This window comes from Stegodyphus dumicola, chromosome X1, assembly GCF_044657685.1.
Source record: "Stegodyphus dumicola isolate Sdum_Otavi_A_Nest chromosome X1, ASM4465768v1".
In the NCBI taxonomy this organism is placed as follows: domain Eukaryota; kingdom Metazoa; phylum Arthropoda; class Arachnida; order Araneae; family Eresidae; genus Stegodyphus; species Stegodyphus dumicola.
In genome coordinates, this window is record NC_140780.1 from 106,614,266 (window position 1) to 106,636,467 (window position 22,202).

Here is a 22,202-nt window from a genome sequence, read left to right on the forward strand (position 1 = left end):
TCCATAAACTTTTCATTCGGACTCCCCTTGTAGAGTCTGCTAGGTTTTTCAAAATGGTGGTGTGGTGTATTGAGAATACGGCAAAGCACACTAGGGACATCTGCTTAAGGAGAGGAATGCCTTCGTGGAGGACTTTCTAAGGGAAACTGGCTTGTATACACGTTACACATGGGGAAAACCACGAAAACGCCCATGCAGCCAACCCGTTCGCGGGATTCGAACCTCTGACCAACCTACCAGTGTTCAGCGATTTTACCGCTCGGCCCTTCAATTCAAAAAGCGAAATTCACGAAAAACGAGGGATGTCCTTGCCGGGATTTGAACTCCAGATCTTCCGATTATCGGCCCGACGTGATGCCAAATACATAGCGAGATTGCGCTGAGGGAAAGGTGAAAATTCCTTCTAAATTTTACCATGTGTAGAGCGAAAACAAATTAATTTCTCTTAGAAAGTGTTCGATGAAGCGTTTCTTTTAGGCAGTCAATCCTCAAGCAATTTTTAGACAAACGTGGGTGCCAGGTAGTATAATTTAAAGTTCACTTTTATTACTAATATGATTTAATATGTTTCATACTTCATCCCTCCTTTCTCCCCCGCCATCATTTGCTGAAGGCAAGTTCAATGTATCAAATTTTATGAATTTGATAATAGTTGTCGACTAATTTTTTTATTCAAAATGTGAATCACATCAACAAACATTTCTGTGCATTTGCTTCTTTTTCTTCACACAACCATCCTTCTGAAAGTGTAGTTCTTTGAATTTTTCAACAAAATCATAATATTTTTAATTATATTCTTTTGAAAAACTGGCCTAAGAATTCGTTAATTGAAATTTTGAAATATATATTTTATAGCTATTAATTTAGCGGAATTAAAATAATTTTTTTAAAAAACATTAGGCGATATGTTCTCATATCGTGTAGAAAATTTTCACTAAAAATAACACTTAATAAAAAGAACTTTTAGGATAAAAATGCGTTCTTTAAAACCCTGAATAATAACATACGTGTTTTTAAAAATTATAGTTGAATAAACAATAAAACTTTAATTAATTCTTTGAAACAAGAGATAATTTTTGAGCGAAGTAACTAAGATTGACGACATTCCAATCATCGTCATCATTACTATTATTGTTTTAACATTTCCAATCAATTTTACAAACTTTCAAAATTTACCCTTATGATCATCATTCAGAAAACTTGTAAAGATTAATAAATAACTCTAAGTTACATGGCTGCTACAAGAAATACGTAAGCTTTATAAATCGATTTCAAATTATTATGATTATTGCTTATTTATTATATTTTTAATAACATACGTGTTTTTAAAAATTATAGTTGAATAAACAATAAAACTTTAATTAATTCTTTGAAACAAGAGATAATTTTTGAGCGAAGTAACTAAGATTGACGACATCCCAATCATCGTTATCATTACTATTATTGTTTTAACATTTCCAATCAATTTTACAAACTTTCAAAATTTACCCTTATGGTCATCATTCAGAAAACTTGTAAAGATTAATAAATAACTCTTAAGTTACATGGCTGCTACAAGAAATACGTAAGCTTTATAAATCGATTTCAAATTATTATGATTATCGCTTATTTATTATATTTTAAAATTTGTTTTTGTTTATATCAGTTTGAATGATTTAGGCTACTCATGATCGCTCAGCTGCAGTCAAATATAATTTCCTTTCCTTAATGCCAAATGTTTTTATCACTTTCTCTGAGATTTTCCTTCACTGAGTTATAGTTAAGTTAGTGTAAACAAAGCAATGATTCATTCCCAGAATAGCATCTGTTTATATAACTATTTAACTATAAGCACTAAATTCCTCTGCATGTCCAACATTCTTTAATAATGTTAACAACTCATATAAAATGAATAAATATATTCTACAAAATGTTCTGGGTATTTGCGAAGTAAAAGTTATGAACAGGTAACGATGAGTGATAATTATGTACATTAATAAAAAATCTAGCGAAACTAAATGCAGTTTTTTGTTTTTGTTTTGTTTTGTTTTTTGGATTGGGAAAGTTATGATAGAAATCACAGCAGTAGATTTTTAGCTTTAGAAATCACAGCAGTAGAGTTTTAGCTTTGACATAGTCATCTGAAATTTTTACTTTAATCTCTTAAATAAAAAATTTAAATTAAAAAGAAACTGTGGATAGAAATTGGTTCAGTTTTAAATAATAACATGTAATTAATCTTTCATCCAACCAGAGAAAAATATTGAAAAAAAACTAAGAAACAACTTTTTCTGTTTTGTTTTCATGTAGCTGAGATTAGTAGGCATAATTTTGTGTGCGCATATGAAGGAAGGGGGAGGATTGTTGAAAGGAAAAAAATTATATTGAGGGACAATTAATTTTATTTTTATTCAAAAAGATCTGCTTAAAGAAGAAAACAGCAATGTCTAATTGCGCTAGGACTGCACAGTAAATGAATTTGAATAAACTGTTTCCAGCAGCATACTTGCAACTGAACTCAGAATTAAAACAAGTCAATTCAGGAAATAAAACCTGTTACAGTTATTACATATATTACAAATAAAACTAAAGATAATTGAGGAAGTAAAAGTTGTTACAAACTGGCATATGAAATCATTTTGCAACTTTACTTTGTTAAATGGATGCTTTGAGAACCAAGTCGTCCAAACATACATAGCAAAGAATAAGGTTTCCGTCCAATGTTTAAAACAGACGCTTCAAGCAGCTCGATAAGGATTTAAATTATTCGAAATAAACTGGGGATGTTCAGATCTTCCGGATAATGCAATTTGAATAAGGTTCCCTCTCATTAAGTTAACGAGATGAGAGTGATTTGCGATTCTAATGCCAGTGCGGAGCTGTCAAGAACAGGCCCGACCGGCCTAGAGTTCCGGAACTTTATCGAAGTGACCACACCGCGTGACTTCCGTGCAATATTCATCGACCGCAAACGCCCTTGCAGATGCCCAGCCACCGAAAAGCCAACGAATGCTTCTCCTCTTTCTTCCTCCACACCGAAGGTTTCTTCAAAACACGAAAATAATATTTGCGAGTCGGAAAAACCAAATAAAGTGCGTGCATGCAACTTTGAGTTAAGTATCCTAGTAATTAGCTTTAAACGTCTTAAGTCAGTTAATGGACGGCTCCTATTCGAAAACGCTTGCTTAATGCCTCTCAGCACGTAATTTAAACATCAAGGTAACTAATTGTATATTTAAACCGGATGAGCAAAAAGCCAGTACAGAGTATTTTCATTCCGCTTTGGAATAACATTCCATAAACTCAAAACGCAAGTTATGCGAAATTCACTTTACTTTAGCCATTTGGAAATCTACATTCTCATCAGTGGAACTTGCCGATGCCATTACGATAGATTATTTCAAAATTTTGAGTTTACTGGAAGATCCAAAATGCAGAGTAAACGAATCTTAGAATTAGATTAGAATAGAGGGAAAAGTTAATGTTTCTGTGATTTGACATCCAGCAAAATGTGCGGGACGAAATTTAATTTCAACAAAGATAATATAGCAAAACCGAGCCATCACCATTTACAAAATTGAAATAAATAATATGTACATTAGTATGAAGCATGCTGGGGAAGCCAGGACTTTGGCGATGTATCAACATGCCAAGCATGCCGAAATGGTGATGCAAATTCAGCAGTAGCCTACTGGAGCCCGGTTCCCGTACTTCTCAGTTTTTGAGCGAAATCGTAATTTCTGTCGGAAGCAGAGGAAACCCAAATAAGATAAACCCCGGTGTTTTCTCTTTTAGCTAAGCACAAAACCATCGTTAGAAAAATAATAACAAAGAATTTTACTATTTTTGCAACAGTTTGTTTAATAGTTAGTAAAACTACTTTTGTACTGTTTACGGAACTCACACCTCTTCCCCTAAAAACAGTAAATAAGAAATGAAACTTCAACAGCTGTTGAAAGGAAACCCCAAGCTGAAATGCTAAACCTTCACGATGAGGAATTTTTGCAGACTGCATCCATCTGGTCAAGAAGGTTTGAGCTGTAGTCAGTTGAAGAACGTCTTTAAAGAGGTTAACGAGCAAAACAAAGAAGCAAATTTTATCTAATCGTGAATTAATGCCGTTTAAAATGCTTACCTCCCTTTTATTCTCAGTATCGTTTCTTGCTGAGATTAATTTACTGGCTTTTAATTTTTTTATTTAATTTAATTTTTATGATATTTTAATTTAACGTACACCTATTTATTGTTAACCTAACTTCTTAATTGTTAACCTAACCTAATTTAACGTCTTAAGTCAGTTAATGGTAAGTCAGTTAATATTTTTATTTATCCGTTTACATTTTATTGAAGTTTAACTATAAATTATTTATTGCTTTATTTACTTACTTTATTTATTTATTTTTATTCATCGCCCTGATGGCAGTCAACAGGGGTACGACAGTTCCAATTTTATAAATTAAAAGCTGGCCGAAGCTAAAAATTCTTTTTTTAAATTTGTTTTTCTGAAAATTGAGGGAAAGAAATGCTGAATGGATAACCTGATCATTATAATGAAATCACAGAGCAGAAGGATTAGTTAGTGTTCTTAAAACCAAATCCTAAAATTTGAATGAGTGGAGAGATTTCTTTAATTAGGTATTAAGGAATATGTTTGCTTTGTAAGAGCTTTTTATGCAATAAAATTTTCCTTTAGAAATTTTAACAAAGACATTTAGGTTCCTTAGCTCATGAATATAAACGTTCATGTTACTAAGGCTCGTTTACATTGATATGCAGCATAGAAATAAAAGCGACTGTTTAGAGAAAGAGTGTTTTCTTTTAGGTCTCCTTTAAAAATATCAAACAAAAAAAAAGGCCATGATATCATGCCAGATTTAGAAGACCTTCCGAAAAAACCTTTTTTCTTCCTTATTTAAATGTGAACATTAAAAATAAAGTTATGTTAAGTGTTGGCTGTAAAAAATGATTGATAGTATATGATAGAACTACTGTGATGCAATTTCCCCAGTATCTTATGAGAAACAGCACTGAACAAAATAATGCATTTTATTTACTAGTAAAATCATTAGGTTATTTTTGAAGCAGGAGATATGAGAAATATGCAATACCCTCTCCGGGACTCGAACCCTGAACCTCTCAAATACGCTTCAAGTATGCTTCCAATTACACCATGAAGGTACGCGTAAAGAAGGGGAAAAATACTTTATATACTACCCCTTTTAAAGCGCAACTAGAAGTTTAGGGACCCAATAGCCAAGATGAATTATCGTCCACCACCTCTTAGTTCTGGCTCCACTTTAGAACCATCATCTTATTTTCTAAGCAGGAGCAGGGACTTGGATATTCGCTGGACCGTCGAATACAGGTCGAGTATTCTTTCAATTACACCATGAATGCGTGTGGAGAGGAGGGAGAAAATACTTTATACAGGTTAACAACCCGAATCTGAAGTGGACTCCCATAAAGAACTAGAACCTACTTCATTGATTTTGCTTATTCAATAATTCTTATCAGAAGTTCTTCTAAAATATGGCTTCTAGTTTTCGAAATTTTTGGGTGAACATTTTATAATAACAGACTGTTTCAAATTTCAGTTACTCAATTAATGACATTTTCTTATTTGATAAAATTGCCGACGAACAAAATAAAAAAAAATTAAGAGTTTCAGTTTTCATAAAGCAAACTTTTTTAAATATCTCTCATGACATTTTAAAGTCATGTCTTTAATAAGTGGGCAACATTTACTTTACACAAAATTATTCTTTTCCATAATCTAAACTGAGCATAGTACAGTAATTAAGTCACGCAATCTTTTCTATTTTATTTCTTTAAATCTCTGTCTCATATGAGAGAAAACTTCGATTTATTTCTTTACTATGCAGTCACAGAAAAGAACAAGAAAGTGGATTTTCCACTAAAGTACTCTGTAACTAACTGAATTCCTCTTCAGTCTGTTCATAGAATAATAAGATAATGTTTAATTTTAACATTATTTATAACCATAATAGTAAATTTATCACGGGGAGAAAAGTCTCGGACAACACGAAATCGAGGCAAGAAAGTAAGGCGAAAAAAATCTGCCGGGCAAAAACCACCAAGATAAAGTTTTTCTGCTCCCGAGATTTACACTAATAATTTTGTTTTCGAGCTGTTGCAACGAACATTTAAGAAAAAAGCGGCAATAATGCAAATAAGTATTCTGTGAAATCTTAAAATTACACATTTTTATGTTGAAACCTCCGTTTATAAACCGATTGAATTCTAAAAACGTAAAAAGTTAATAAAATCCCAACGTACATGAGATCAAAAATAAGAAGACGTTGTTTTGATGCATTATATTACACATACAAAGATTTTCTTCATTTAGTACATACATATGTTTCTTCTAGTTTTTCATTTCTTTCTCTAAATTCTTTACAATTTAGTTAGTTGCCTGATTAAATTAGTAGATAACTGAGAGTGTCTGAATGTAACTTCAGAAAACGACCGTTTCTTCTGCAGCGCACTACTAGGAAAAAAAAAAGGAAGTAGCTGTAAGATCTAGTTTGTATTTTTATAGATAATTATTATTCTCATATATTCTAATGATATTCAAACTATTTAAACTCGGAAAATAATCTACCAATTATAATAGAATGAATAAAATAATAGGAAAAGGTCTGAAATTCAAAGGCATGTGACATTTAACCTCAAATATGAGATCTCAGCAATTCGTGTCGAATTAGGCGTTAGGTTAACATATTTGAGTATGGCAGAGCACAAGAGAGTTGTCTGCATAAAGCAAAGAATACCTTCGTGGAAAACTTTGTAAGGGAAACGCCACAAGAAACACACATGTAGCCAGACGGTTTGTCTGGGTTTAATACTGCTTCGAACTATCAATATTTAGCAGTCGTAACCACTCGGCCATCCGTGAAGCTGTTGCCAAGTGTATAGACATTTTTGTGCCATCTAAATACCTCTCTCTCCTTTTTCTTTTTTCTTTTTTCTTTTTTTTTTTTTTTTTATAGGTTACGAATTAAAATGTTTTACTTCCTAGTCGGAAAAACAACACCATAACATAAAATAAAATAACAATATATAGACATCAAAGCAAGAAATAAATAATCATTTAAAAACTGAATCAAAAACATTAAAAATATTTTGAATGATAGAAAATTAAGCAGAAAAGAATTTAAAAATAAAAATTTGGTAGATTAAAGATGGCAATAAGATTAAATACATACAGATTCCTCAATCTAGTTCTTTCTCAAGGAGACAGACCATTATATTTATTATTGAAAAACGAAAGCCGAATTTTTAATCCGCAAATCAATCAGTAAAAGAGCGAAGAATTTTTTAATTAAGAAAAATCTTTTAACTTTTTTGCGGTTGCGAGATTAAGCAATTCTTTCTTTCCAAATATGCATAATACCTGTCAGTCACAAATTTATAATGGAATCTGTGTTTGTCTGCGCCAACTGCGATGTTTAACGGGAATGCAAGTTGAGTTCGTTGATGACCATCAAAATATTAAATATAATTATAAGTAATAACATTTTGCCATCTTTTAATATATGTATATAATGTCATATAGATACAATAATTTATATGTTTGACGTAAACTATGTTTTCGAGTGAAATTCTTTTTGAATATTGTGCAGTTATATCTGCATGGTCTACATAACAAATTACCAAATCTTAAAAATCCACCATATTTAGATTATTAACATATCAAATAATAACTCTACAAGTTTTGCTGAAATAGCTATTAAAGGGGGTTAAGTTATGTAACAACAATTCTTTAGAAAAATGATCAGAGAATCAATAAATTATATCTTATCCACGGTTCGATTCCCGGCGAAAGCTTTGTTAATTTTTCATCTTTCCTGCTTCCAAAAAATACCTAATGTCTCTACACTATAATTCTGGCAAAGCGCTTAAGAACATGTACTTACATAAAGGCAAAAGGGAAACAGAAATCTTTTATCCAATAGTATTGAAAAACGTTCAAATAAAAACTTTTAATTAACCGAAAGAAATAAAGCTATACTACTTTTCTCTGATGAGGAAATGAACTATAATTTTACTGCTTTAATCTAACGTCAATAGGATAATCTTCCCCCCTTCTCACGCTTGCCTTTGCTTCGTAGAAGTGTTATTTGCAGTTTCTAACCTTTTCCCCACGGCTAACTATAATTATATGAATATAAGCTTAAATTGCGGAACAGAAACTACAATGAAGTACCATCAGTGGACTAGTGAAACTAGGCTAGTCCCTAAAAGTTTAAGAAATAATATTTTTCAGTAATTTTTAGTCCAAGATTTTAAAATACTAAATGAAACGTTATTTTGCTGCTTCTAAGAATGCGAACTTTTCGCATGAAGTCATATTCACGGGAATTGGATTAGTTTAGCATCGGCTCTACGCGAGAACATCTTCAGGTTCAAAACATATTTTTTCTTCACATTTAGTCCCCCTTGGTGAAAATAGCTGCACGCCCCCTGAGCGGATACAACCGGTCTGTGTGCTTGCGCATTGCTCTACTGTGTTTTATTTAATGAATTATGCAGAAAATAAAGAGGATCTGAGAATATCCATGACTACCTATAATTAGAAGAAATAATCACCAAAAAAAAAACAAAAAAAAAGTATTGTAAGCATCATCATTGTATTCTACGTCACCCAAGGTTAGTTTTTATTATTACAATTAAATTAAAGTTGGCATTATAAAATATGTGTATTGCCGCTTCGTCCACCAAGAAATGCATGTGTATTACTTATACTCAATACGAATTATTCATGGCTGCAAATGCTATTTTCTTTTAATCAAACCAAGGTAAAATTTCAGTTGTGTTTGTAATTTTATCCATCAAAAATTCAGTTCTTCTTCATCTTCTACGACTACTGCACACTAAATTTCTAATACACACTTGCAGCTTATATTTATCTCAATTTATATAATTTATCAATGACCGAATTATCTGTTTCTCCTTTTGATCGCTTAGAAGAATACAAATGATTATAAGAACACTTCGAAAAACGAATCAAAAGTCTAGAGTAATATGTCATTTGCAAATAGAATGTCAGTCACAACTTTGGCAAATGCGTAAACGAAAGTCATGCATTCCTCAAAAAAACTCCTCATACTCTTTTTTAAATCGGAAATTAAATAATTTAATTTGTTAACATATTATAATTATTTATACTTTTTAAAATGTATGAAATAATAAATATGATTTTATTGCAGTCGTTATATGTATGGTTTTCTGAACTCTCTGTTCATTAAATCAAAGGCACATTCGTAAATACTTTTATTTCAAGACACAGAGGAATAAAAATGCTGTTTATCGCCTTCGGTTAATAACATCAATTCTCAAAGAGGCAATAAAAGTTTCCCATTTTCTCTAACCGCAACCTGACTCTTTGAAGGAGTCGCATGACTGATGACGATTTGTGAAGTGTGCTTCATGGGTGTGTATAGCTGTGACAAATTCCAAATTACTTTCTTTTACCCGTGGCCATTTAGTTAAACTGTAATAAATATGCTATTCAACGTTGCGGAGAAGAATTGTAGAACATAACTTTATCAAGCTTCCAAATTGCTGCAATGTGTTGTGCGTGTGAATCTTCACCTCGGTCTGTCTCCTGGACATTTTCCGTCCCAGATGTCGATTAAGGCTTTCAAATGTGCCACTAGTTTAACCTAATGGCCGTTCCCATCCATTTATGCCGACTTGTTTCGAAATGTAGGCTCCCGAAATCAACCACCTGGAAGAAAATGCCTATTTTATCCAACGAGATAAAAGTAAAATTAAAAAGTTGAATACGTTTTATGGTCTTCTGCTTTAATGACGCCATAACTCTCCTACAGAATATGCTAATGTTATCGACTCATGAACTCAAGTCATAAAGTGCATCTAATTATTTGGAAATTATTTCATCTGCGTTGATCGATAAGAATGACAGATGGCCATCTTGTAACGTCCTCCATCGATAAAGCACATTACTGAGTGGGATAAGATGAAATTACAAGCTTCCTGTTTCTAACTGGAAGATTTATTTATTGCCGTCTATTTCTCCGTAGGGTCAAATTTACCTCCAAACTCTGATCTTTCAGTTTATGAAACACAATGCAACATTATACAAATATAATATATTATTTACAAGAAGTACCGAGTGCACGATACATCAGTTAACTTTGTTTATTTTCTTGAAGGCTAGGATATTTTATGTACTATTAATGGCAGAATAAAGATAGGGGGGAGATTCGCGAATTTTTTAACGAAAATTTTCAATTCTGTCACTCATTTAGGAATTTTTCGCCTTGAAAGTTTTATTCAATTTAATACGTTCGATCAGTAATGATTGATGACAGAGGAAAACTGTAAATGCACATGAAGGTGCAGTGTTTATAATGCGCAGTCTATCCGTATTTCATGGATTTGCTTTGCATTCAGAGAAATAAACCCTACCACAATACCTTCGCCGGGACTCGAACCTGGAAATCTCGAATACGAGCCGAATGTGCTACCGTTACACTACGAAGGCATGCTAGAAGGAGGGAGAAAATGCCTTATATACTTCCCTTTAAAAGGGCAACTGGGGATTAGGGGACACATTTGCCAAATCCTCGTGGTGACGAATTATCCTCCACCACATTTAGAGTCATAAGGCGCCACTGTAGAGCCATACGAAGCAAGAGACGTGAAAACTGAGCAATGTCCTCACCGGGACTCAACCCTGACCCAGAGTGTGCTAATGTTACACCTCGAAGGCACTCTGGGAGGAGGGAGAAAATATATTATAGTATATTTAATCTATAACTGAGGTTTTGCGCAAATCATCACTCAAACAAAACTACTTGAAACTTATTTTGAGCAATGAAATCAACATTTATTGAAGCATCAGTTAAAGATTTAGATATTACCTGTGCCTTATTGAAACTGCATGCATATTAACTGTATCTTATTGAAATAAGTCTCTTTAATGTTCTCGAAACACTAACGCTTAAATATAATTGCAACAAAAATGTGCACAAATAAATAAAACATAATCTCTTTAACTCGGAAAGCGGTATTGCTTTACAACGTAAGGCGGAGCATCAGCTTTCTAAAACAAATTGCTTGAAACAGAATGCCTTGAAAAATATGATTATTGATGGAAGATTTTATCCAAATTAAATATAAGTAAAAAAATTGAAATGTTATTAATATGTAGAGTCATTAGATTGTTTAGAAGCAGGAGTCTTGAAAAATGACAAATGCCCTCGCCTGGACTCGAACCTGGACCTCTCGATTACGCTTCACGTGTGCTACTGTTACATCACGAAGGCATGCTGAAAGGAGGGAAAAAATATCTTATAAAAATAAAAGCTATGCTATTAGAAATACGAAAAACTATTGCAGATTATCATATCCAAAATTTTTATGACTGCATGACATTTTTGAAAAGTTGTTCTGTGACTTAATACACAAAAATTATTTTCCTTTCTATTTTATCCTAATAGTTTTTGTTAAGTTAAATCTAATAAAAATGCACTAATACTGAAATATATTTAAGTTTACAACTATATAATTTTGTAATAGATTAAACTTTACAGTGAAAACTATACTATTTCTCATCTCATTACAGCGTTAACTGGGGGAAAAAAGAAAGAGATTTCCTTACTAAGAATAATATTTCTAAATTCTTTAAAAGCTGAAAGATATGGCTGACATTTTTGGAATGGATTGGATTGGATTATTTAATTATGGCAAAGCACACGAGGGCTATCTGCCTAAAGGAAGGGATGCCTTCGTGGAGGACTTTCTAAGGGTGACATTTTTGGAAGTGCCAACTGTAGACGAATACGTATACAAAACTATCCCTTAAAACTGAATTTGCTAAGCGAATTCTAACAAATGATTAATAGTAGTGAAAAGCCTGTAGTTACATAGAATTTTCTTAGTAATAGTTAATATGCTTGATGTGATAACGATAAAATGCGGTTTATCTAAAAATAAAAAAACTTTTTTATGTATTAGCACTTTTTTATTTAGAGAAATGCATTATTACTTTAATAGAGCTAATTCTCAAATAAGATTGCATTCCAGCTAAAAATAAATATGTATCTTTAAGATCATACTAATATTTTAGGAATTAGTTTGAGAAAACATGTAACTTATGGTAAAGTGGATTATTAAAAATATTTGTAAGAAGTTCTAGCTTCATTTTTACATTACCAGGTGTCAAATTTTTCATTATTAAATTTATGTCGTTAAAAAGTAGGAAACTATTTTTCAGTAGAGCAAAATTACTTTGCAAAACACTCAAAAATATCAAATCAAAGATAAATTTTACAGCTCTATGCCTGTAGTTACGAGAGAAGAAATAATAAAATTTTGTTTTCTATTTAATTATATGTGAAGAAGGAACCAGTAATGTATTTCTTTTCTTAAAATAATAAATAAAATATAAGTTCAAAAAAAATTTGAAAGGTTTCAGATTTTAAATTACGTCCAAAGGGGCGTTTTTTTAACATTTTGTCTGTTACCTTTATTAAATAGCACGTTCTTCGCACTTAAACCATAAAATTCAGTTCAAGAACAACATCGCAAAATAGTTTTAAATTAAGCACATCTTTAGAATTTCCGACACAGAGTCTCGCGCGCTAGAGATAAAAATGTTTTTTCTGTACAACATTGCCATTGCTCGCTTTGAAATCCTTGAGTTGGTAATCAAAAATTCGTTAAAGTTTTACGAAATATGAAATCGATAATAAAAGAAATTCCAAATTTCAAATCTGGTCACATGCCCATATTCGAAGGAGGATTACGTCATTCAAAATTCGATGGCTCTAGGTACCGTTGTTTTATCACAATGCGAGAAATATACGTACATTTATGCAGATCTTTCATTATTTAATTTCTTCAGATACAATGCAGGACTCTAACATTTGGTGGCAACAGTTTGAAAAGTGAAACGGACATTTATAGTAAACCAACGCAAAATCGCAAAACGAAAACAATAGTCCTTCAGGGACAAAGCTCCTTTGAACTAAAAATATATAAAATAGTCCTACTTATTTGAAAACAAATAGCTACACATAATAGTTTTTTCTTACACCATTGATGTGTTTCTCATTTACCTTCAACCAGCGGACGCGTCGGAAAATGAAGCAGAGAAATTGAGACTTAAGTTTTAATAGGTTATTTTGTCGTTTCAGTAGTCAAAAAGTGATTTCATGTTCAGTCTCAATTCTTCTGTTTTGACGAAACGCGATATGGAATTAGCTGGATTCGAAGATCATTGTGCATTTTCCCTGAAGAGTCTGCAATGAGATTCGAATTAGGCTTATTTACCATTTACCGCTACCTAGTATTTTTGCTTATGTCTTAAATAACTTTTGTGTTTATGTTAAAATGTTTTAGGATTGTAAAAACTTTAATCAACATTTTTTTAATATCTAATTTGTTTTGAGTTTTACATTCACTTTTCATTTATCAGTTTTCTTGTAATAATTTAATTTTTCTTGCATTTAAACTTTTAATTGCAATTTATTTTAACTTAGTATTAAAAATTATTCACGGGAACCACAGTATTACATTCGCTTTAAAGCAATAGCATGAAGAATTGCCTTTTTGCCTTGTTTTCTAATTTTGCAGCTCAACGCGGAAAATTCTTGACCACATTGGTCTTTTTTAGTTTGTGAGATAATATAATCAATTAATCAATATTGTTTAGGAAATAAATTATTATATATATATATATATATATATACTCAATTCAACTTAAGATAAATATAAGTCTTCATATATATTTTAAAGATGACACAAGGAAATACCAACAAACGATGTTTCAACTTAATTTCCATTTTATAGAAAAAAAAAAAAACTGAAGAGAAACGCCCAGAACTTTTTATTTATCTTCGAATTAGTTTTAAAATTAAGTGCTTTCGGGCGCAGTATTTCGGTGGATCGACTTGTTTCGTTGATAGTCGGTTATTTGGGTAACACCCTTTTGGTTACGAGAAAGATCTTTGGATTGAAAATTACAAAAGGCTATAATTATTCACTTTAGCAACACCAGCATTATAGAATGATAGGAGGCATTACAAATTGGTCAGGGGTAATTTTTGCTTCCTTATTTTTTACTTCTCTACTCATAATAATTAATGAAATTTTGAGTTTCTTAATAAAAGTCCAGTGTAGTATAGGAAATGAGAGCACTGGAATTGAATTAACAACACAGAACCTCCTCATTTTATTTTTAATATAACAAGGAATTACAGCAACGGTTGTGTACAAATAAATGAAGATGTGTCTGTCTAACGTAAGAAAGAAATGTTAACAAATACAATGTAATACATATCACAAGAAAAAAATTTATTTCATATTACGGGAAATATTATTTCACTTCATCTTATACTTTTGCTTTTGTTTCCTTTATACTATTGCTACTCTGAAGTTTAGAGACTTTTTGCTACATATGGAGTAATCGCTTGCATGAATCTGAATAACTTTCAAACGGCTGCCAAGAAATGTAATCATATGGCTGCTTCCAGTTCATATATTTGCCAACATCTCTGTGTATAATAACTCCCAACAGTAAAAATTACAAGCTATACAGACAGAAAACAGAAGCAATGCGTTAAGAAAAACATAAGCACATATAATTTGAGACTAAAATTAAAAATGATCACTTTAATTTAATTTTACCCGTAGTTAAAATATCGGTAAGAAGGCTAAAATTCGATCCATCGCATTTCTTTCCTTACATTTTAATACAAACAGTGATTATAATAGAAATTAATTCAAAAACTTTTGTTGCTTTGTATTTAATAAAGTTCAAGATTTGATGTTGTTTTACTGCTTGTTTTGAATCTATTATTATTTAATGCACTTTTTTTTTTTTTTTTTTTTTTTTTTTTCGGTTTTCTATAATTAGAGTTAATACGGGCTCTTTGGCACAAACCCTTAGCGTTTAATGCGCCTTTTGAAATGTTTTAAAAGTAGGCATTGAGATATTGCTATTTTTATCAAACTTTTTTTTTTCACATTTGAATTTCAAAATCTTTGCTTTAGCTTTGAATAAGTACTAACTCAACAGCAAACCGATACTCTAGGTGAGGTTACCATGTTTCCAAGCTAAACAAAAGATACGTGACATAGAATCGACCTCAACCAAAAGTTCCTTTATCTTGGACAGAGGTCAAAAGTCACAATGGTTCGGAACCCCCCTCCCCCTTCTAAACTTTCTTTGAGTTCCCATATTTCCACCACATGGGGCCACCCTAACCTCCCTGTCTCAATAACTCCACCTTTTAAAGAAATGCCGCCTAAGATTTCGGTGTCCTTACAGGACAAGAAATATCTTTTAGTAACAAAGTGCAAATTTCCGAATTCATTTCAATCGTTTCTTTGTTCGTTTCCTTCTCGTATTCTTTTCAATAATCGCGGACCCCCTACAGAATGCTTTGACCTCCCATTTTCCTAATTAGAGGAACTCTAAAAGGTTGCAGTGTGTTTAACATTTTATTTCATTCGTAGGTAAAAACCGTTAGAGCAAACCAAAAGGAATAGTACTGTTTCCGAATAGGGTTCCTTTGTGTACTTAGATGTTAATTGTATTTTCTTTGTGCTTTTGAAAGTAATAACAATAAAAGAAAAGAAATTACTGCATTATTTAAAAACTAACTTTAATTTCTTCTGTTAATAGCAAGAAATTTTTTATGTCTCCATTGCATAGAAATCTACAGAATTTTAACAAACACAATTTAATTCGTTTATTAAAAAGAGTAGATTAAAACCCTACTGTAATGTTTTGTCCGATGAAGTTAACGAAGTTATTTTTATTGTTTATTCATAGCTTACGAAAAACTTCGTTAAAATACTCTCTCACAGAAATGGATATTGTGTTAAATTGAACTCTCGTAAATCTGGCAAATATTAAGTAATTATAAAATTTCCTTTGCAAAGCTGAAATTGCTAAAGAAGCGAATTTTCTGTCATTGCGATTCTGTAATAGTCTTGTTGAACTAATTACCACAGAATAGTCTAGACCTAGACCTATTTTATTTTACATATGAGTGCATAAGGAGAAGTGTGAATAGAGAAATTAAAGTATTAAACGTAATTACTTATACATTTGCTTTGCTAATTACCTATTAACTTTCCATGACGAATAGCACATCTATTTCTATCTGTTTATAAGCTAATCTTCTTGGTTTTTCATTCTTTCGCTTATTGCTGTCTTTATACGTGTAATTCAATTTTTAATTAGCATATATTAATCAGCTTAAAATGTATTAATCTATGATTTTTCTCTATTTTGATGTTTCAAACAATTTAAGCAATGCATAGCATTATAATAGTTCGTCTGCAAAAAAGTGTGAAATTTTTTGCATCATTTTCCCTAAGGTCCCTCTGAAACATATATAAATCTAAAATCCACATCAGCAATGCGTTGAATAAAAGGGAAATATTAAAAAATACAATACCATTTCTTAATATGTATATTAAAATATTAAAAAAATCAACACTCGTTAAGATAATTTAATGCAGGGCATTGTTTAGAGTAAATGAGTTATAATGTAATCTTTTACTAAGCAAAAGTATCTGCAAAAGGAACTAACTCTTTTAGTGCTTTGGTCAGATTATCAAATTAGGTTTGGATGGAAGGGAACTAAAATTTAGGAAAGGAAGCAAACTTACATTTTAATAAATCTTTCACTGAAAAGATATAGTCCCTCTTTCTGTGCTTTAGACAAATTTACGGACTTCAGAAGGATCCACGAACTCCACTTTAAGCTAATTTAATGCAATAAAACAATTATGCATTAATTTCTTTAAACGAAAGAAGAGTGAGCGGGAAAGTGACAACAATAGCGAACAACAATTCGTCCACATTTTACAACAGTTTCCGTTTTTCTGCGGCAAATACCGCGAACATATTACTTCTTTAGGAAGAACGGGGTTGCGGCGCAGAAAGGAGGGAAGAAAAATTTCTATACGACATTTACTGCTGAGAACGGGACTATCTTAGAACACCCAACCCTTCCGAACACAGAGGGTGAAAGGCGTAAACAGTGATGATTTGCGAGTGGAACGAAAAGAAGGGGATTCACCCTGCAGGGATTCTGCTATGCGGGAACAAGGCGTCATCAAAGAGAATCAATGACGAACCTTTTGAGTGATCATACATCTTAAATTAGAGGCTTCTTCGAAAGGTCGTACTTCTAGGATGGGTGCTGAGCGTAAAACGTTCTATCAGACGTTGATGGATAGCGAGTTTTACGTTCACCTGGATGCATAAGTATGCTTTGTGTACACACTTGAAATGACCCACGAGCATGTTTTTAATGGTTTAATCGACAGCAGAGAAGGACATTTATTTCTTTATTCCGAAGGGGGAAAAAATAAAAATTCACAATTTTGGACTGGTGTTACTCTGTTATTTTTATGTTGCTTATTATAATGTATTATCTAAACTTGCCTTTATTAATAAAAGCCCTTCACTTAACTATTTAGAAATTTGTACGTCATAAAGGCTTCTTCTGCAAAATAGATATGCTTTTATATTATGCTTTTTCTCGACTTTGCAAAAGTATTATTAGTTATTGAATGCCGCATCAGCATTCGATATTTTCATTAGCTCCATATATTACATAAGCTTTACTTTTTCATACATTTTACATCGTGGTATTGCAGATACGTTGAAAACTAATATCAGAAAATTTTCATTTCTTAGCTAGTTGCCTAACAAAAGTAATTATTATGGCAAAAATTTTAATTTAAAAAAGCAAAGTAACAGTAAAAAATCAGTTTAGCAGTTTATCTTCTAGATAAAGCTTAAGACTTATGGCCATGTATATTCGACAGAAACCCATCCAGGTGCCCCATCCCAGGTACTTATTAGTTTTACAGGCTCTGAAGCTACCCCGAAAGCATAATCTATAGATGTAACGTTAAAATAGCTCTTGGAAAATATTCTAGAAATTAAAATTTTAATTTAAAAAAAAAATTTCGGTCCCAGTTTTGTGAGGTTAGCTGTGCCGTTGGTTCATTTACTTCAAATGCTTTATTTTAAAATCAAATTTATTTACAATTTATAGTTTCAAAATGTATTTTTGGTAAAGGAGCAAATTTGAGACCGTCTTTCAAGCTGAGAAAACTTAAAATTGCATCGAGAAGGCGTGTTTACTAAAAGGACAACCGTGTAGTCTTATTTAATAACTGTGTAGTAGTGTTTATCCTAAATTTACTTTTATTATTATAATTCTGCTTTCTATTGCTTCTTCCATAGTAATAATTCAGCACTTTTCTCAATTCAAAATTTATCTTCCGTTAATTAAAAGTTAAATTTAATGTAGTATTACTTTTAGCCCGAATGATTGAACTATAAATTTTTTAAGTTTTACGTTATATTCTTTTAGTCAAAAAGAAAAAAAAAAAAAAAAAAAAAAAAAAAAAAATATTACCTTCTGTTGAATGCATTTTCAAATAATAGAATGTTTTTGCTTGTTGAAAGACAGAAGCTATCATCAGTCTCTCTCAAAATGCATACAGCTTTTCACTCAAATTAATGCTAGTATAAAAATGATTTATATTTTAAAGTTAGTGCATTTCTCTTACAGCTATAATAAGCCTGCCACTGACCATTCAAACTGATTGAAATTTTTAACTGTCTTCTACGCGTAAAATTAAATTATTCGATATATTTAGCATAAATCATTGTTTCTTTGTTGCTCAAGATCGGTTCTTTCAAAATATCGTAATAAATACATTACCAAAAGATGAATTTAGTGTGCAAAAGTATTTTATTTTATTTTCAGATTTTTAATAAGCGTGTTAGCGACTGCAACTGAGCAAGACGACTGCAACTGAGCAACAACATTTCTGCGGTTGTTTTGTATAACCGCTTCTGGGAAACATGGGAAAATAAATTTAGAAAAATATCGATATATAGGTGTTATTTGTTTGAATGAAATACTCCAAAAGGGCGTACAATAGATTTAGCTTTGGAACATAGCCAAGCGCTTTATTCTTCTCTGTTGTTCGCTTGTATTTTCAGACTTAAATTTTGGAAAGTAACATAGATTGTTTAATCCTCTTTGCTTTGGAGGTTAGCCTTTTTTAGTTTTGCAAGTACACGGATAATTTTTATATTTAGCTAGAAAACTAAGCTCATGTTACATATATGTGGAATCGAAAGCAAATTTATTTTATTAATTTTCAGAATGGCTTATTTTTAAGAGACTCGTTTCGAAATTTAATGGAATAGATACCATTATTTTTTTCTAGTAGGAGAGGCATTGATCCCACACATGCATATATAACATTTGATCTGAGAGCTTAGCAATATAATGTAACTGTCACAGTGTAAGAACATCCATTCATTGTAAAGAAAATCATCGACATATATTCAGACAACCATGTCCTTGTAAAATATTTTTGTATTCTTTTCCGTGGATGACTTTAGATATTTATAACAACATGACTCTTTTTATTCGAAATGCTATCATTTTAACCTCATTGCCTTCTGAATAGCTTTCTACAATGAATTAACTTAAGAGATATAAAAAATGCGTCTAGGTTAATGTTATGATTTTAACCTCACTGCCTCCTGAATAGCTTTCTACAATGAATTAACTTAGGAGATATAAAAAATGCGTCTAGGTTAATGTTATGATTTATGTTCAAGAAATATAGTTTTGGAGGATGAATTCGAATTTTCTTTTTCCAGCAATTGATTTTAAATTGAATTGAAAGTTAAGTTACGTACTTTTCATCAGAAAGTTTTGCCTAACAATGCTAACTGAATTTCTCAAAGGATAAAGTTAAATCATCTGTGTGAAACATTATAATAGCATTATATTATACAGCCAGAACCGTTGCGCTTTGCTCAATAACCTTGATGTTATTTAAATAGATAGGTCTGGTTAAGACATTTATTAGTGTTTAGATGTTTGTCTGTTGAATTATGTTCAGTATTATATTCAAAACAAGTATACGAACTTATAAATAAATATACGAACTTATAACTTAATATACGAACTTATAAAACTTATCGGCGGACATCGCTGAGAATAGTGGCTGGGAAGCCCCATATAGTGCGTTTGACATTACACCAACAGAGGAAGTGAAATACATTTGGTTTCCGCTTAGCAGTCATCTTTTACTCATTAGCATATCGCATTAACTATAGTTTTTTTTTAGAAATTTTAAACTTCTACCGTGGAGCAAACCTAACTGCTTGATCATTTGAAACCTTCCGGATGAAAATTTATAACTCGGCTTAGCTTAGTTCCCATACCTCGCTCATTTTGCCGGTCTTGTGAGACTGCCGTTTACATGCAACTATGCGTTTTTTACAGTTTATCCACGCTAGTAAAAACGCTTCTTTATAACTAAATCGAAAATTTTTTGTCAGATTACTGAAGTGATTTCTAAATTTTTAGAAACTTAGATGAATAGCATACAATGAGCAAATGTCAAATGTCTGGAAAGGCCAGCAGCATAAGCAGCGCCACCGAAAATGGGACGTCATTATGATGGTTTAAAATCGTATAATTTTTTTATTAGCAATTGAACTTAAAATAAATAATTTGGAAAAAATTAGAAGAGAAAAAACATAATTATATAAGGCATGTTTAACATAAATACTTTTACAGTGAACTTGAGATTTATTGTCTTTAAATATTAGGAATCGAAAATTAAAAATTCTGAGATTTTATACCAAGCTACACTGCCCTGTACCAAATTGCACTGCCTAATTTTATCGGTTCATTTAAAAAGGTCACAACACGCAAATGCAGCATCACCCTATCTTGAATTAAAGCATCTAGAGAACATAGCTGAAAAATTAACAAAAATGCGTTAAGGAACACTGGTTCAATTTTAACAATTTATATTATTCATAAAGTTTATTATTCTGCTTCATGATGTAAAGATGAAAATTTATAAATATTTTTTAAAAGGTAAAGTTTACATATGATGCAGCAAGTCTACGATTGTTTGGAATGCCAGTTATTTGGATGCAGTCTTCGCAAATAAATTTTTTAAAGTCCCTCTAAAATAGGGCTAATTTAATACGCTAAAAAGGATATTAATTAAAACTAGCTGTTGTAGGTAATTAAAACAAAAGTTCCTAGATTGAATTTCCTGACAAAGCTTGGGCAGCATTACGAAATTTTGCTAAATGGCAAACTAATGCTGCTGGCCTGAAGATATATTTTTATACAGTTAAATTTCTGACGTACATCGATTTGACAAATTCTTTTTTAACAATATATATTTCTATTAGTTTGAAAGTTTTCTGTCTTATTTAGTTCATACTTTGATAAAGAATATACGTATGTATCTTCTTCTATAAACTCTTTAATAAGTGACTAAATACGAATATTAGTTCAAGAGACCTAAATATAATAAATGAGTAAAACTCACGAAGGGATTGATAATGCAAGTTAAAATTCCGCATACATCTATTCGTTTAATATTTTACATTTTTTTTTCCGCGAATCGAGCAGCTGAAGACTTCTAAAAAAGCATTTTCAAATTTTGAAAAATCACAAAATATTGTTGCATCGCCAAATGTCACCATTTAAAAATATTTTTAATTGTTTATGTATAGTAATAAAGCAGCTAATTTTGTTTTTACCATCACGTATTTTCAGCTAAACAGAATTTACACTTTTCTTTTCTCCCTCTCCAAAAAAATACCTGGAGTTTCAAAGACCTTCATCGTACGCTGCACGCTAACGCTGCTGCTCATTAATTTTTGTAAGGTTACTATAATGCTGTTATTTTTCGCTCACAGTGGGCTGCAGAAATGCTGCATTGATAATGATCCAAGTAATGTACTGGCAACTCCTATGTTTTTGACCTATGCAGCTAAATTTCTGAAGTACAAATTTACAGTGCAATTGTAAGAAAATTTTCGAGGAATATGAAAAGAATTTTCATTAGAATATGAAAAGAATATAAAATGTGTTTAATAGTTAAGTAATAATGATAAATTTCTCTGAAACTCATAGTGTAAACATCCTGAACATAAGGTTCATGAAATAAGTTTTCGAAGTTGTTTTAACCTTTTTAAGCCTCAGTTACTCTTTTCTTCTTATTTATTTATTTACTGTATTGCCCGTCAATACAGAGAGACAGATAGCTAGATACAGAAAACCATCCCTAGGCTCGTATACACGTTACACATGGGGAAACCACGAAAACGCCCATGCAGCCAGCCCGTTCGCAGGATTCGAACC